Genomic DNA, 17,858 nt, shown 5'->3' on the forward strand with positions numbered 1-17,858 from the left:
AAATCACATGTCCTCAGCGGTCCTCACAGTTAGGCTGAGGTCATTTAATGAATTCTACTGAGCTGCTTCTAGTCTAAGACAATTAAATGCCAACAGAGGGTCCATGCTCCATAGGGTCCATGTTCCATAGTGCGATAAAACCGTTCATGGTAGTTCATGACATGTTCAGAGCACTAGGTAAAAAGTAAAGAATGTTCTGCTCTGTGTTCCACGGTGTCAACACTGACTTTGATGACCAAGAAAAATAGCAAAACTTCTTGCTGTAGTGCTGTTTCCAACTGTGAGACTTAAAGTCACTTTGAATTTCATTGAATATATGTCTAAAAACGCCTTTCTCCATATGAAGAGGATGTTCATTGTATCTTTGAGGCAAATACATAAAATAAATGTACTAAGTATACATTACAACTACATTGAAGACAGTCTAAATGTTGACTGGAGATTATGTCATCTGGGATCCCCGGCCATGGCTCCCAGCTGCCCCCTCCCTTTTCTCTAGCACAGGTGAGGAGGTGGAGCTGCTTCCTGGATGCCCAAACAATCTCACCGAGTCAGATTCTGACAACGCAAAGCACCCTGGCTAGATTTCAAGATGGAAGAGAAGAATCCAGGATTCTCTGCCAGCAGTCTGAGCAAATGCAGGCGGCTGGCAGAAGCTTCTGGAAAAACTGCTGCAGCTCACCCACTTTGAGCCCCCAGATGGAAAACTTAAAATATTGCTGTTTTCCAAATTGGAACCTGACCTAGATAGGCAGTATTTGTAATATGAGTGAAGAACCTAAGATTTTCTTGAAAATATTTACAATAATAGATTAAGAATTTTTAAAAAGTCTATTAAAAGATTAAATTTTTAAACTTTTCTCTTAAAATCTATTTCAATCTGTACTCAAGAACTTTTATTTTATTGCAGTTTAATTCTCTTTTGATGTATATAATGTTCTTTATCTTTCTTCCTCTTTAAACCTAGTGCTATTTTTGAACCATTGTATAGTCTCTTAAATTAAGCTAGAAATAATGAATACCCACCAGGAGAAAATTTAAATTACCTTTTATAAATTGTAATTGGCTCTTTATAGGCTCTTAAAGGTGCTTTAACAGAGATGAGATACCATAGAGCTAAATTTTTTTTTTAATTTATTTTTTTTTTGAGAGAGATTTTCGCTATAGGGTGCGTGCGCTCGCCAGACAGACAGAGAGAGACAGAGAGACAGAAAGCGAGAAATCACCCCCCAGGGGGGATGGTCACGCCGCAATCCCTTCTCCTCTCGGGATCTTGGGCACGCACGCACACGCACCCGGCGTGGGTTTTAAGTCACCGGGTCCGGCAACCGAACCACGGTCGACTACATGGGAGTCCAGCGACATAGCCATTACGCTAACTGCTGGTTCCCTCTATCTATCTCTTTTAAACCTTAATAATGCAAAGTATATTTATTTTGTGATGAAAGTTTTTGTGATTCCTCAGTTCTGTACTCCTCCTACTTGCCAGTCCTTTCCTTAAGCTAAGTTTCAAACATGATACAAATTTTAGAAGGGAAGAAATTGACTCAATTTCGACCCTCTGGGATATGGAAATTAAATAGTTAAGAAGGTTTGCAATTCATTGTCTTCTCTTGACAGGGGACACTTTTAAGGAGAGGAAAGAAGGTGGCCTTGCAACCATGCTAAGGGTGACACCGTCCAGCAAACAGACCAATGACTCTTGCTAGCAGGAGGGTGCTTGTTCGTAGCATGGCATGCTTGCTACAAGGCTGTGATAGGCCCAGCTGCAGTGGTGCAAGCAGGTGGGGAGTAGTGGCCAGGGCTGCATGGGGAGCCAGGCCCAGTTCCTAGCTTGACCTAGCCAGGCCAAGAGAGGTGGCTTGCACCTGTGGTCGCAGCTTGTCAGGAGGAAGGGAGGAAGATCATGGCCTAGTTGAGGCCTTGTCAAGAATTTCTACTTCTAGGGACCAGCAGTTGGCGTAATGGCTATGTTGCTGGACTCCCATGTAGTCGACGCGGTTAGCGTCCCAGGCTCACTCCGGGCGCATGTGTGTGTGTGCCCAAGATCCAGGGAAGAGAATGGAGGAGAAGGGATTGCGGCGTGGCCATCCCCCCTGGGGGGTGATTTCTCACTTTCTGTCTCTCTGTCTGGCAAGCACATGCGTCCTACAGCAAAAACCTCTCAAAAAAAAAAAAAAAAAGGAATTTCTATTTATGTCTCTCCCTTCCTCTTGCACTCTCTCACTAAAAAAAATTATAATAAACATAAATAGCATCTATGGATTCATAGATGTGGTTTTCCACAAAATATCATATAAACTGTAAAACTTTCTGAGTATAAAATAAGACGGCTCTGGGGCAGCAGGTGGTGTTGTGGTTTGGGCACTGGACTTCCACATGGCAGTTATGGTTGAATTCTGCCATCTGCTGGTCCCCAGGTTCATCCTTTCTTAATCTTCCCATGCCGTTCCCTAACATGGAACTGGAGCTGTATATTGATATCCTGCCTCACCCCAAAACACATTAATAAACACTCCATAATTGCCTATGGATACATAAATGATAAAGAACTGGGACCAGCAGATGACATAATGGTTGTGTAGCTGGAACTCCCTGTAGTCCACCAAGGTTTGCGTCCCAGACTCACATAGGGCATATGTGCATGCATGCCCAAAAGCCTAAGAGGAGAATGGATGAAAAGGGATTGCAGCATGGCTTTCCCCGCTGGGGGATGATTTATTGCCTTCTCTCTTTCTGTCTCTCTGGTGAATGCACATGTCCTATAGCAAAAATCTCTCTCTTGAAAAAAAAGATCTGCATAATGACTTGTAATTACTTATACAGGCTATGCATCAGGCACAGTGTGAGCGTGTTACTGTATGTAATTTTCAGTACTCAAAACATGTACTCAATATGGACCCTAATCTTGCTGATGAAGAAAATGAGACTGACAAACAGCCATTTCATCCAAGGCTTTCTAGTTAGTAGAGCTGAGGGGCAGAGGCAGGCTTTTCTGGGTCCCAGGGCCATGCTTGCCCATGACACTACGGTGCATCACTTTGCATTCTCCTTTATTATATTAGTCTCCAGTTTCCTCCAGGAGATAAGGTGAAGTAAAGGAATTTTATCTACTGTGTGTTGAGAATTCAACAGAAACAAACGATCTTATTCACAGCATAGGGCTCCAGGAACCTCGCAGTAATGGAAAGAAAAGTGTGACAGAAACCTCCGTTTTCATTTCTTTCCTACTTAATTAAAATTCCTTTGAAGAGGAATTTTCAATCTGTCTTCTTTCCTTCTTATTGTTTCATAACACATAACTAAAAAATTTACTCATAAGTAATATGGTTTGTCTTCAAAGGGTCCAAATTGCATTACCCTTCGAAGGGTCCAAATTACATATCACTCTATAGTTAATAATTTTAAAAATTAATAAAAATATATTTACAATTATTTGCACAGCAACCCTGTTGGTAATAGGTTTTCACACTCATGTACAAAACCTAATAGGTTCCTTAAGTGAGAAGTTTTATTTTTACCTCATTTAACCACTGAAGAGAAAGCAAAGTTAGTGGAATTAAAAAACAATGAACATGAAAATGTACTGATCACTGATCAAACGAGGACGTTGAGACACATCTATTTGAGTCTTTGGGTCTTGATCAACCTTAAAAAATCTCTCATATGACTAGGCAAAATATTTTTCACTGAATCTGATCCCCTGAATGGTCTCTGTATTTCAGTGCTCAGGAAAGACACTGTAGGAGCTTAACAAATACTTTTTAACAAATGTTTGTCAAGTAAACTGAAACAGTAACTTCTGCCTGTTTAAGAGGAAAGGAAGGGTGGAATAGTAAGAGCAGGGAGGTAACAAATGTTTGTCTTTTTTAAGTTCCTCTAGCAACTGTTAAGATATAGTTCCCTTATTCAGTGACTGCTTGGTGAATATCTGTTGCCTTCAGAGGGCATAAAGAGGTGATAGTGTAAGAATAAAATTAGATTAGCCTGTCTTACAAAGATAAAGTCTAACCTTTGCCTCTTTTGTTTCTGTACTAAAGCGGATGCTGCTGAAGTTGTGGAAACCTGGGGTAATTTGTTAACACATTGCAGGAGCCCCGAGCCATTTGCAAACTAGTCTGGCAAGCTAGCCCAGACCTTTGTAGTGTAAAATCCCTCCCTTCTGCTAGCCCCGGAAACCCAGATCAAATGCTCCTGCAAGCCTGACCAAATGGTCGTCATAAGATTACCTTGTAACCCCTTATCTTGCTTCCTCCCCTCATCCCACGGACTCATGTCTATATAACCTGAATACTCCTATGTTCGGGACTTCACTCTTAGCCATGTCTTGTATGACTGGGAGTGGAGTCCTAGCGCGCTAGCAATAAAGCCTCTTGTATTTTACATCAAGAACCGACTTTTGTGGTTGATTGGGGTCGCCGTTTCCGTAACACTCCGGTAAAAACCTTTCAATAGGAGAGATCTCATTCTGTCTTCTGAAATTACAGCATGCTAGAGGAAGGAGTCAGTAAATTACAACAGAAATTAAAAGGAACGGTTCTACACAGGAAAAGCAAAGGGTGCTGTGAGCCGTTCAGCAGACAAAACTACCTAACACTGTTTGGGAAGGCTGCACCAGGAAGTGACATTTAAGGAAAAAAGAGATCCGATTACCCAGGCCTCAAGTGAGCTGGAAGGAGGATTAAACAAACAAAAACATTCAATTTATCGAAGTAACTTTTGTGAACAGCAGCTTCAACATATATCTTTAATCTAAAGAACATAAAAATTGTAATAATCATTGAACTCTTTTTAATAGATTTTTTTTTTAAATAGAGGTATTACAGTTCTGAAACTCTTCTGTTACAGAACTGAATTGAGGGGACATATTGATATTTTGAGAAACCATGTTTCTCACTGTAGAAAGTTGATGCAAATGGGATCTGGATAATAAAAGAAGACTCTTATGATGTTTAAATTAGCATGGGGCATCTCAGTACAGTATAAATTTGTGTGTGTGGGAGAGTGTGTGTTTATTTTCTTTGCTGAATGGAAGAAATAAAACACATTAGTAAGGAGTACAGCAAGTGCCTTTATTACTAACTACTTTCCCAGCTAAAAGGATCAGAGATATTTGGAAAATAAGCAAGTACTCAGGAACAGGAGAATATGACAAAGGGACTCAGGGGCCACTTTAAAGGAGATTCTGGGGCAACATAAGCATCAAAATCAGTGGAGAATTGCAGGAGCCCCGAGCCATTTGCAAACTAGTCTGGCAAGCTAGCCCAGACCTTTGTAGTGTAAAATCCCTCCCTTCTGCTAGCCCCGGAAACCCAGATCAAATGCTCCTGCAAGCCTGACCAAATGGTCGTCATAAGATTACCTTGTAACCTCTTATCTTGCTTCCTCCCCTCATCCCACGGACTCATGTCTATATAACCTGAATACTCCTATGTTCGGGACTTCACTCTTAGCCATGTCTTGTATGACTGGGAGTGGAGTCCTAGCGCGCTAGCAATAAAGCCTCTTGTATTTTACATCAAGAACCGACTTTTGTGGTTGATTGGGGTCGCCGTTTCCGTAACACTCCGGTAAAAACCTTTCAATAGGAGAGATCTCATTCTGTCTTCTGAAATTACAGCATGCTAGAGGAAGGAGTCAGTAAATTACAACAGAAATTAAAAGGAACGGTTCTACACAGGAAAAGCAAAGGGTGCTGTGAGCCGTTCAGCAGACAAAACTACCTAACACTGTTTGGGAAGGCTGCACCAGGAAGTGACATTTAAGGAAAAAAGAGATCCGATTACCCAGGCCTCAAGTGAGCTGGAAGGAGGATTAAACAAACAAAAACATTCAATTTATCGAAGTAACTTTTGTGAACAGCAGCTTCAACATATATCTTTAATCTAAAGAACATAAAAATTGTAATAATCATTGAACTCTTTTTAATAGATTTTTTTTTTAAATAGAGGTATTACAGTTCTGAAACTCTTCTGTTACAGAACTGAATTGAGGGGACATATTGATATTTTGAGAAACCATGTTTCTCACTGTAGAAAGTTGATGCAAATGGGATCTGGATAATAAAAGAAGACTCTTATGATGTTTAAATTAGCATGGGGCATCTCAGTACAGTATAAATTTGTGTGTGTGGGAGAGTGTGTGTTTATTTTCTTTGCTGAATGGAAGAAATAAAACACATTAGTAAGGAGTACAGCAAGTGCCTTTATTACTAACTACTTTCCCAGCTAAAAGGATCAGAGATATTTGGAAAATAAGCAAGTACTCAGGAACAGGAGAATATGACAAAGGGACTCAGGGGCCACTTTAAAGGAGATTCTGGGGCAACATAAGCATCAAAATCAGTGGAGAATACAAGAACTCATTGTATAAAAAGAACCCATGATTACATAGCCAACACATAGATAGACAGATGATAGGTGAAGGAAGGAAGGATGGAAGGAAGGATGGAAGGAAGGAAGGTTATTCCTGATAAGAGAGTATCAACAAACAGTGACCAGCAGATAATGTAGTGGTTACACTGCTGGACTCCCACATGGCCAACTGTGGTTTGAGTCCCAGAACCCCTGGCTTGAAGATCATGCCGGGCACATGTGCATACGTGCCCAAGATCCTGGGAGGAGAATGGAGGAGAAAGAATTGTGGCATGAACATCCCCCCTGGGGGTGATTTCTCACTTTTCCTCTCACTGTCTCTCTCTCTCTTTCTCTGGCAGGTATACAAGCATTAAGTCAAAAACTTCTTAAAAAATAAAAAGAGAATGGCAGCACATAAATGTAGAAGGAATGATGGAATGATAAAGTTACCATATTACATAATATATGTAAAAGGTTGAGTAAGGCAAAACTAACTACTGACTGCCAAATGTAAAAGCCCTTGAAGGTAAGGGATACCAAGAAGAAGGACCAGTGGTGGCTCTCACACCTGTAAACATGGACATATACATAATTTAAATGTAGCTGCCAAAAGTCTCTGTAAGACACCCTTTCGTGCCCATCTGTGGTCTGACACAAGAGAAAGAATACACCTATTCTCATATGCCATGCCTCAGTGCGAACCCAACTGCAGTGCATTGCACCTGGCTCTTTGTTCTGCTACACAATGAGGCCAGAGCCAGGGCCTGTGAGCTCTTCAAGGTCTTACACAGACGCTGGAGACATGAAAATTTTATAGAAATTGGTTTCAAAATATGAAAAGGACCAAAGACTGAATTGATAAATATTTAATTAATGTTTAAATAAATTATAACTTGTCAACTTCATTCTCAGTATTCACAAACATTGTATACTTTAAAAATGTTTTGAAGTTAGTCTTTCTCATTTGTTTTAAAATTCCCTGGTATATATATAATTATTGTGGAAAAAATTAAAACTTATCTTATTTAAAATAATTACTTAAAACTTTGTCTTCTACTTCCTCCAGGTGTTTTTTTCTGTGCACTGTTAGTACCAGTTAAGACAGGAAGTAACATGGATGGCCGAACATCTCATTTGTGCACTACTAAGTCTGTACAGAACACATGCCTTCACTAGCCCAGAGCTTCCAAGTACACAGTAATGTAACCCCTATACGATGTTCCATACTCTTACCCGTATTCCTGGTGCAGTAAACTCTTTCCAAATGTACAACATCCTGCCTCCAGGTTGGGGCTGGAAGTGGTTCACATGTGATTTCTCATCGAATTACTAATTTGTTACTTTCATGAAGTCATTTCTCTTTGTAATAATGTCATGGTACAGGATTTAATTATCAAGGTAACCAGAGGTGTGTGTGTGTGTGTGTGTGTGTGTGTGTGTGTGTACCTTATTCTTAGAACTCGTTATCATTTGGTACTGGGTGTGCTTCTCGCTTTTCCTCTCACTTTTTCTTTGCATCTCTCTCTGGCAAGCACATACACCCTATGGCAAAGTTTTAAAATTTATTTATTATTATCATAATATTGTTTTTATTACATTGAATCACATATATCTTTACAGTGTATTACATTTTTTTTCTAGAAGGAATATCATGCATGTCAGTCAAGATAAAGACATTACTATCTACCTCCTCATTATCATCAAATAGCTTTTCACCATTTTTTCCAGATTATTATTATTATCTTTATTCTCATTATTTTTAAAACATTCAATCACTATATATCATTTTGCTTGTAAAACTAATTTACCCAACATGAAATACTTCTCAGACCAGTGCAGTTGAGAATACTATACACGTCATCATCAACAGGTGATAAGCCATTTCTGTGCCCCACTAATGTCATGCCTCTCTATTTTTCTCTTGCTATCCTTCTCTGTACTCTTCCCTTCTCCCACCTCATCCCACACTGTCTTCAGCATCCATACCCTGTGGCAAAATTTTAAAAAGTAAATAAATCTAGCTGTGTTCTTGGCTGACTCATTTTATGATATAAGAACGCTACAGTTTAAATTTCTTTCTCTTATTTTGCATGTTATTAACAGGATATAATTCCAAAAATAGATAAGTGGGATTATATCAGATTAAAAGCTTCTGCACAGCAAAAGAAACAATAATCAGAGTGAACTGACAGCCTTCAGAATAGGGCAGTATGTTTGACAATGATGTCTCTGAGAAGGGATGATAAACAGGGTATACAGGGAATTCAAAGAGCTTACCCCAAAAAAAAAAAAAATCAACCCAGATGAGTTAAACAGTCAACTCTATAAGAAAGATATATGAATGGCCAAAAAGCGTTTGAAGAAATACTCAACATTTCTTATCATAAGGGAGATGCAAATCAAAACCACAATGAGATACCACCTAAACCCAGTCAGAATGGCCAAGATTAAAAAAAATTAAGAATAATAAGTGCTGGCGAGGCTGTGGTTAAAGGGAGCTTTCCGACATTTGGTGGGAATGTAAATTATTACAACTACTGTGGAGAACAATATGGAGGTTCCTCAGAAATAGGACTACCATATGGTGCAACAGTTTCCCTCCAGGGTATCTACCCAAAGGATAGGAAAACAGTCAGAAAAGCACTTGCACATTGTGCTCTCGTAGATCGTAAGGGAGACATGCAGTGCAGGAATTCATTTACCAGTCGGGGACATGAGCTTCTAAGTAACCTTTACTTTGGATTTAAGCCCCTGCTGTATCACTTACTATGTGATGCTGAATAAATAATTAAAATAATTAACACTCAGTTTTCTTATCTCTAAAATGAGAATGATAACACTTGCTTTACATTGTTGGTATATGATATAGCTTAAAGATTTATAAAGCACCAAGTTTCTCATAGTAACACAATGTGTGGTAGTCACCAACATCATCACCATCACCATGGCTGCAATTAATTTGAAAGATCTGCATGTTAAAAAGCCTGCTACAAGGAGCTCAGTATACAGTAACGGCCTTCATCTTATTTCCTGACTAAATAATGTTGGACCTAATCCTTTAGAAGTCCTCTGTAGTCTCAGAGCAAACCAATCAAGTTGATTTATTTCCATAACCAGTTCAATTTCTTTTAAGGCTGTAATTTTGCAATATTTTTATAGCTCTAGTGTATTGTTTTATTTTTCTTCTTGGTGACATGGTTTCAAGTAAGCGAATATTCTAAAATGAACCAAAGATATCTTGTCATTTTGCCCTTAAATATTTCAGTGTGCACCTAAAGAAGGGGAAGGAATAACCTTAGTGTCATTATCAGAGCTAACAAAATTAATTCTTTGCTATGACCAATCCTCAGCCCATATTCAAATTACCTTTACCATTATTTTATAGTATTTAGTGTATTATTTATGTTATTTAGTTTACAAGCATTAAAACAAACCCACTTCCTGTATTTACTAGGTCTTTCAGGTCATTTTTAAGTATCTTTGAATTTAGAATATACTTTTCCTTTCTTTTTAAAATTCTTCTGACTCACTGAAGAAATCAGCTGTCCTCCAGAATGTCTGTACCGTGGACATGATCGCTGGCTTCCTCGTGATATCTCAGAGCTGATTTGTTATGTCTGGTCAGGGATTTCCTGCTGGTTGTAAATTAGCAGTAAATGCTTAATGTTATTCATATTCAGTATATGGGCAGAGGTTTAAAACCACATTATAGGAGGAGCCTGCTCCTTAACATTGGATTGCATCACAGCAGAAGATGCATTTGGAAGTTACTAGGACAACTCATTACTTTAAATATTGGCAATTAAAAAGCAAGAATTAAGCAATTACTCTGCCTTTCTTTTTAAAAATTATTTCAGGATAGCTACACAAGTCTACTAAATAGGCTCCTCACTTTAATGGAGATTAATCAGTTGCTTCAGAAACTAATCAGTTTGTCTCTTCACTGCGAAGTTCTCCATTAATGTTTTACTTAGTAGTTGTGGTATCTATTCATAAACATTACTTAAAATCTATTTCATTCATATTTGAAGAATAGTGGTTCCATAATTCTCTTTTGTTTCTTTGTCAATTAGCTATTTTTTCCTGAATTCCTTTATTTAATGGGCTTTTGTGTCTACCCTGAAATTACATTTATAAAGAAAGGCAGTATAAATGCTTAATTCTACCTTTTTTATTGCCAATATTTAAAGCAATGAGTTATCCTAGCAACATTTAATATCTTTCAAATGAGCTTGATATGTTTCTTTCTGTCTTATTCGTGCCTCCTCCTCTCTCTCTTATTAAGTACCACTAAAAACACATAATTTTATTGTTCAGTATGTCATAACCAATTACAGTCCTGAGGTTTATCCAAAAGCAATCTCTTTATGCTAGCTTCATTTTCTTTTGATATGACCCCATTAGTTTTTCATAGTTCTTGCTTTCTGGTACAATGAGCTATCACAGGTTCAGTTTGAAAATTTCCTACCCCAGATATTGAACCAGTCATTTCCCCCCAAGAAGCTCTGGTTTCTTTCAGTAGGGGCACTTTAAGATGACAAATTAGGGTTTTGCATGTTCATTACTCCTAGGTTGTCATAACTTCATGTCTTGCCAGTGGACATATTTGGTAAATAGTTTATTTTTTATAAGAGAAGAAAAATAAGTCATGAATTTTGCTTAATATATCTAATTTAAATTTAAGGTCACAGGGTTTTTATTTAACATCTTTGGTTCTGTCTCTCTCTCTGACAATTTCGATTCCTAAAGCATTAATAGAATTACTTGTGTGCTTTTTTCTATAACATACATGTGAAGAAACTTCACAAAGTTTGCAGAAAAATAAAATTAAAGTACAAGTTTATTTTTGGTGCAAAAATATTTAAAATCCATGCATAGTTTTCTTTTAATATGCATTTTCAACAAACTATTTGAAGACCTCCTGTATATGTATCAAAATAAAATTAAAAGTTTATTTTTGGTGCAAAAATATTTAAAATCCATGCATAGTTTTCTTTTAATATGCATTTTCAACAAACTTTTTGAAGTGAAGCTGTATATGTAAATGATCAAAATGACATTATTATGTTATCATGAGCAATAAAAATACCGTGGATTAATATTTACACTTTAGGACCTGTAGTCAAAACACTACATTCTGGGCTAGCAGGTAGCATAATGGTTGAGACACTGGACTCCTGCATTGTTGACTGTAGTTAGTTTTCTTTTAATATGCATTTTCAACAAACTTTTTGAAGACCTCCTGTATATGTAAATGATCAAAATGACATTATTATGTTATCATGAGCAATAAAAATACCGTGGATTAATATTTACACTTTAGGACCTGTAGTCAAAACACTACATTCTGGGCTAGCAGGTAGCATAATGGTTGAGACACTGGACTCCTGCATTGTTGACTGTAGTTTAAGTCCCAAACCTGGCAGCTTGAAACTCACACCAGGTGTGTGTGATACGTGCCAAAAATCCTGAGAGGAGAATGGAGAAGGGATTGCGGTGTGGCCATCTTCCCTGTAGGGTGATTTTTCAGTTTCTTTCTCTGTGTGTCTCTCTCTGTCTCTCTGGCAAATGCACATGCCCTATAGCAAAAAAGACTCTGTAAAATTTTTTTTAAAAAATACTACATTCTAAGGTCAGTTGCAATAATTGCTTTCTCTGCACAGTTTTGTTGTAAGATGTAAATTATAGCAAGATTGGTTATAATCCATTGTTTGTCCTAAGATGTTGAGTAATATTGTTAACATTATTAGAGTTTTAGATATTTACCATTATTTTATTAATAGGGCCACCTACAATAGATGCTATGACTCTCAGGAGCTGAAGAATGACTGAATCTGGGACCAGCAGTCAGCGTAATGTCTATGTCACTGAACTCCCATGTATCCAACCGAGGTTCGAGTCCCGGATCCAGTGGCTTAAACCCATGCCAAGTGCGTGTGTGTGTGTGCCCAAGATCCCAAGAGGAGAATGGAGAAGGTATTTCTGCATGGCCATCACCCCGGGGGGGGGGTGATTTCTCGATTTCTCGCTTTCTATCTTCTGTCTCTCTCTGTCTTTCTGGCAAGTGCATATGCCCTATAGCAAAAAAAAAAAAAAAAAAAAAAAAAAAAAAAGAATCTCAGCCACCACCTCTCTTCTTTAGTTTTCGGCTAATTTATCATGTCGAACACACTGTTACACCCTTTTCCTTCTGGGTTATTGTGTGTGACGGTTGATGCCAACGCACAGCAGTACCTTTCCTAATCTGCCGTCGTGCGTACTCACTAGTATCGACCAGTCCTTGGTACAATCGCTACTTTCACCAGGACTGTGTTCAGAATTGTCTGTGTTTGGGTGGATATAAGCCATCTACACTTCCTGAACAGATGTACATTACATAGAAGTGACAACACAGGCACATATATCAGCATTTTCCTATTTATTAAAATAAATAAAATTCAGCATGCTTTTTTGCACTTACTCTAATTTACAACTAACTATGCTTTGTAATATGGGCTCTTGGCTTTGTAGAAACTCAATTTATTCCAATTAACCACAATTACCATCATTATTATTTTAATACTTAAATTATGACAACTTTGTCCTTTTCTCAGTGTCCCAGTATCCTTCCAGGGTCCTATTCTCGGCAAAAATAGCAACAATTTTTTTTCCCAAAAAAAATCTATCTGAATTTTTATTGCCCAGAGCCTTGGTATAAGCTACCATACCTCGAGTCCTGGTGCCTTTAACAGGATAATATTCATGTCAGATACAGTCTCTATGCCTGCCCTTTAGCTTTCACTGGTATGGTTTGGATACAAAGGATAGTGTCTGCATCTGAATGGCCAAGGAATTTTTCTGGTGGCTGGGTTCCATCTGTTTATTGGCAGACTGGGAGTTTCAGGAAATTGACATCCTCTGGGAGAGGCCCTCAATCAACGATTCAAGGAAGTTGTATATAAATACCCAGCTCCTTCATCCATAGGTGGGATAATTCCAAGGCATGCATTTCACACTGAATCCCAGAGCTCCAAGTTATCAGAAGGAGTAATTTGCTAGATAATTACCTTTCTCATGATCCTTCCCTTCCCTGCCTCATTTTTATATTCGTAGTGCTGGTATCTTTGCCTCAATACCTGCCTTTGGAGCAACGTAGAGTACTTAGAGATCCAAGCTTGGACACTAGAAACCCTGCTGCTGCTGTAGGAACAGAGCAGGGAAATGCATATGCTTTTCACTGATTAGCCCTGATTTTGTTTTCCAGTTTTAACTTTGCATTGCAAGATCCTACATCTCATATAATATGTGGTTTCACTGATAATGACTTTCTTCTACTTAGCAATGGTTTGTCAATAAATATTTAAAAACAACAATGTGATGCTAATGACAGAGAAAATATCTCTGATCGAAGGATGAAGCTTCCTCAGAGAAATGATATCTACTCAAACAGCGTTTATTAAATAACTCATGTCAAGTACAGGGCTAACAGTTGGGAATATAAAAGTTAAAAATTTTTTTTTAATCTCAGTAAATAAATTAGACATTTTCCTGTCAGAAAGTTGGAGAATTAAATGTTTTGACATTTATAATCTTATAAGGGTCATATTTTCACATAAGACTGGTTTGTTGTATTTTTTTTATATGATGCCTACTGAGGAGAAAGAAAATGGTAGTACGTTCTGGCAATACTCAGGGATAAATTATGGAGATGGACTGCCTCACTCACTTTATATATCTTTAAAATGCTCATTAACCTTAAAAACTATTTTTTTACAACTGGATGCTAAATTGAATTCATAATCAATAGCAATGCAGGACATTCATTAGCAATTTAAAAACATGAAATCCTGTTGAAATTGTATTCTCTACTTGAGGTTTGTGTGTTGAGAGGCTGTTAGAGGACTCAGGTTTAGATGTAGACTGGACTAGACTGAGTGATAAACGGGCCCTGTAGGTTCAGTATCAGGGGGTTACAGGAATAAATCTGTGTTACGTATTCAGTTACAAGGAAGCAAGAGCACAATTCTTCTAAATTGCTTCCAGTTAATATAGTAATACATCACCACCCACAATTCACTCAACATGAACACAGTTCTTCTAAGTTGCTTCCAGTTGGGACCAGCAGTTGGCATAATGGCTATGTCACCGGACTCCCATGTAGTCAACTGAACTCATGCCGGGCGTGTGTGTGTGCATGCCCAAGATCCTGAGAGGAGAATGGAGGAGGAGGATTGTGGTGTGGCCATCCACCCTGGGGGCCGATTTCTCGGTTTATATCTCTCTGTCTCTGTCTTTCTGGCGAGCGCACATGCCCTATAGCAAAAAAAAACTCTCAAAAAAAAAAAAAAAAGTAAAATTGCTTCCAGTTAATATAGTAATATGTGACCACCCACAATTCACTCAACATGTTCTGAATAAGATGTCCATTCGAGAGATAGTCCCAGGTTCCCTAAACTAGTTTTAGGACACTGAGCTTCCTTTTTTAACATTTATTTTTTTAAGAGAGAGATTTCTTTTCCTATAGGGCACATATGTTCACTGGAGAGAGAGAGAGTTAGAAAGTTAGAAATCACCCCCCAGAGGGGGATGGCCATGCCAAAATCCCTTCTCCACTCTCCTCTTGGGACTTTTGGGCACACACTTATGCTTAGGCTTTATCTCCCTCACAGCCTTCTAAGAGCCTAGACAGGGCCTAAGCACATGCTCACATATTCAAACCTTTCATCATCTTTTAAAAAATAAGTAACTTAGAGTTAATGAAAGTTTTGAATATGTGAGCATGTGCTTAGGCCCTGCCTAGGCTCTTAGAAGGCTGCCAGGAAGATAAGGCCTAAGGTTCATCAGCTTCATTGTGAATCTATCTACACAGATGACCTCACCAGAAACCTGCTAGAAAAACATCTCACTACTCCCAGAAGCCTTAGCAGAAATTACTACATAGAAAACTCTGAATAAATGTTCAGTGAATAAGTAAAAGTATAAGTTGTACTATAATTAATATGATGTGGTTAAAAAAATAATTTCGAACTATACTAGAAAAGCAGTATGTTATGATGGTAGATCATGAACTTTGGAACCAGGCCTCCTGGTTTGATCATATAAAAGTTTTGCATCTCAACCTTATCTGTGTCTCAGTTTCCTCTTTTAAAAGTGGAGATAGTAGGCTAGTAATTCCAGTAACCTACTGTTATGAAGATTATTATCATTATTTTGGTTTCACTCTAGGGTGCATACCCTCACCAGAGAGAAACAGAGAGCCAGAGAGAGAGAGAAAATAAAGTGAGAACTCACCCCAGGGAGTATGGCCATATCTCAATTCCTTCTCCATTCTCCTATTGAAATTCTGGACATACATGCACATAAGCTTTTCAAGCCACTGGGTCCAGGACTAGAACAATGTAGTTGGCTGTGTAATATCCAGCCACCTTGATATCCACACCACTTGCTGGCTTGATTAAATGTATTAATATGTGCAAAGTACTTAAAGCATTTGAACACATAGTATTCAGTAAGTGTTGCTATCTTGCTTCTTCTAATAAAAAATTTCCCTCTCTCTTTCCAAAAATGTTTTAAGGCAGAATGAACAATACAATTCCACAGGTGAAATTACAGGAAATACCTGGGATCATCAAGATGTATAAATTAAGGATAAGAAAAATAACAAATCCCCGGAGCAAAATCAGTACATGAAATTGAAAATATCATATGATAAAAGATCCCTATTCCTAGTAGAAGTAGGATGAAAATCTGCCTCTGTGAACCCTATAAACAGACCAGTGGAGCTGAAGAATACCTTTGGGATATTGCATCAGTAGACTTTCCTCAATCTGTCCTGCTATTTTTCAAAAGATACTATAGAAAAATATTGGTACTGAAGACTCTAACACTATCTCTCTCATCTTTTTTAGATCTTATGTCATGGAGAAGCATTAGTCAAATGTTGCTAAAGGACCTCTGCTCCTCAGTGACTGGATAAGACTTAGCAAGTATGTGTTGACAGTGATTGAGAAGGTTGAGTTGAAATGAAAAACAAAACAAACAAAAACTTCACGTCTTTTGCATTCCTTGGGATTCTGTGGGACCAACCAGAAAGAAGACAGAAAAATGGCTACCCATACCCAAAATCTTTTAGCATTTTCTTTGGGAAAACTAGAATGAGAAAACTCTAAAGGCATTATGTGTGATTCACTGACAAGATTAAAGAATTTTAAAGTTTTATGAATCACTGCAGATTTTCCTCATGCTAACCCAAGGGATTTTCAAGAGTGTAACATATTGCTCCCAGAGTTGTAATTCTCTGACCCGAGAAAAAAATTGAGGCAATTCCTAGGTTCCTGTTTTATTACTGTTCTGAATTCCTTAAAAGAAAGCCTCTATGGTGACTCTAAATGTTAGTGCTTTCTCTAAGACAAAAATCCAAGTTATAATTCAAACTTGATTTTCTTCAATTAGAGCTTGCAAAGGACATCTACCTTCCACTTAAATTACTGTTTCAGTTAAACCTGTTAATGTAAATTATGGTTCTCTCTGGAACCATACATATTTTCTAAGTACTACTTAGCTATAGAAAGAATATGAGCTATCCTTGTAGACAGTTATCAGTTAAAATAATTTTATTATCTATGATTTTGAATTTGTTATTGGTGTTGCATGACTACAATGGAACTAAGTATTCTAATGATAATTTTTTGTTGTTGTTGTAGCTATGAGAAATTTTTGCTATAGGGTCATGCACTTGCTGGAGAGACAGAGAGACAGAAAGCAAGAAATCATCCCGCAGCTGGAATGGCCACACCGCAATTCCTTTCCCTCCATTCTCCTCTCAGGATTTTGGGCATGCACGCACATGCGCCTGGCATGAGTTTTAAATCTCCAGGTCCAGGACTCAACTGCAATCAACTATATGAGAGTCCTGTAATGTAACCATTACACCATCTGCTGGTCCCAAGAAATTTATTAAAAAAAAAAAAAAATGGGGGAGGTGGTTTTCATATCCCCACACTAGGGAAAAGTTGGACATGGAAATAAAACTATAGTTAGTTTCTTTGGAATTAATGCCATAATGAATCATTTTTAATGCCACTTTGTCTTTTTAAATTTTAAGTTGTGATAAAAAATATATGAAGTGAACAATTCATTGGCATCAATTGCATTCACAGTGTTGTGCATCCATTGAGACTATTTTCAGAACTTTCCATCACTCCAACACAAACTCTATACCATTAAGCAGTAGCTTCCCATTCCTCTCCTCCCCTGCATCTCCTGACAACCTCTAATCTACTTCCGGTTTCTGTAAACTTGCCTGGAGAAATTCCATATATACAATATTTGTCCCTTTGTGTCTGTGTGTCTGGCTTATTTAACTTAGCACCACAGTTTCTTTTTTTCTTGTTTTCTGTAGGTTTTTCTCATAGGGTGCATACACTCATCAGAGAGATACAGAGAAAGGGAAAGTGAGACATTATTTCCTGGGGAGATGGCCACGCTATGGTTCCTTCTCATCCATTCTCCTCATGGGATTTT

The sequence above is a fragment of the Tupaia chinensis genome, unplaced genomic scaffold (genome assembly GCF_000334495.1).
Source record: "Tupaia chinensis unplaced genomic scaffold, TupChi_1.0 Scaffold140400_1, whole genome shotgun sequence".
NCBI classification, from domain to species: Eukaryota; Metazoa; Chordata; class Mammalia; order Scandentia; family Tupaiidae; genus Tupaia; species Tupaia belangeri.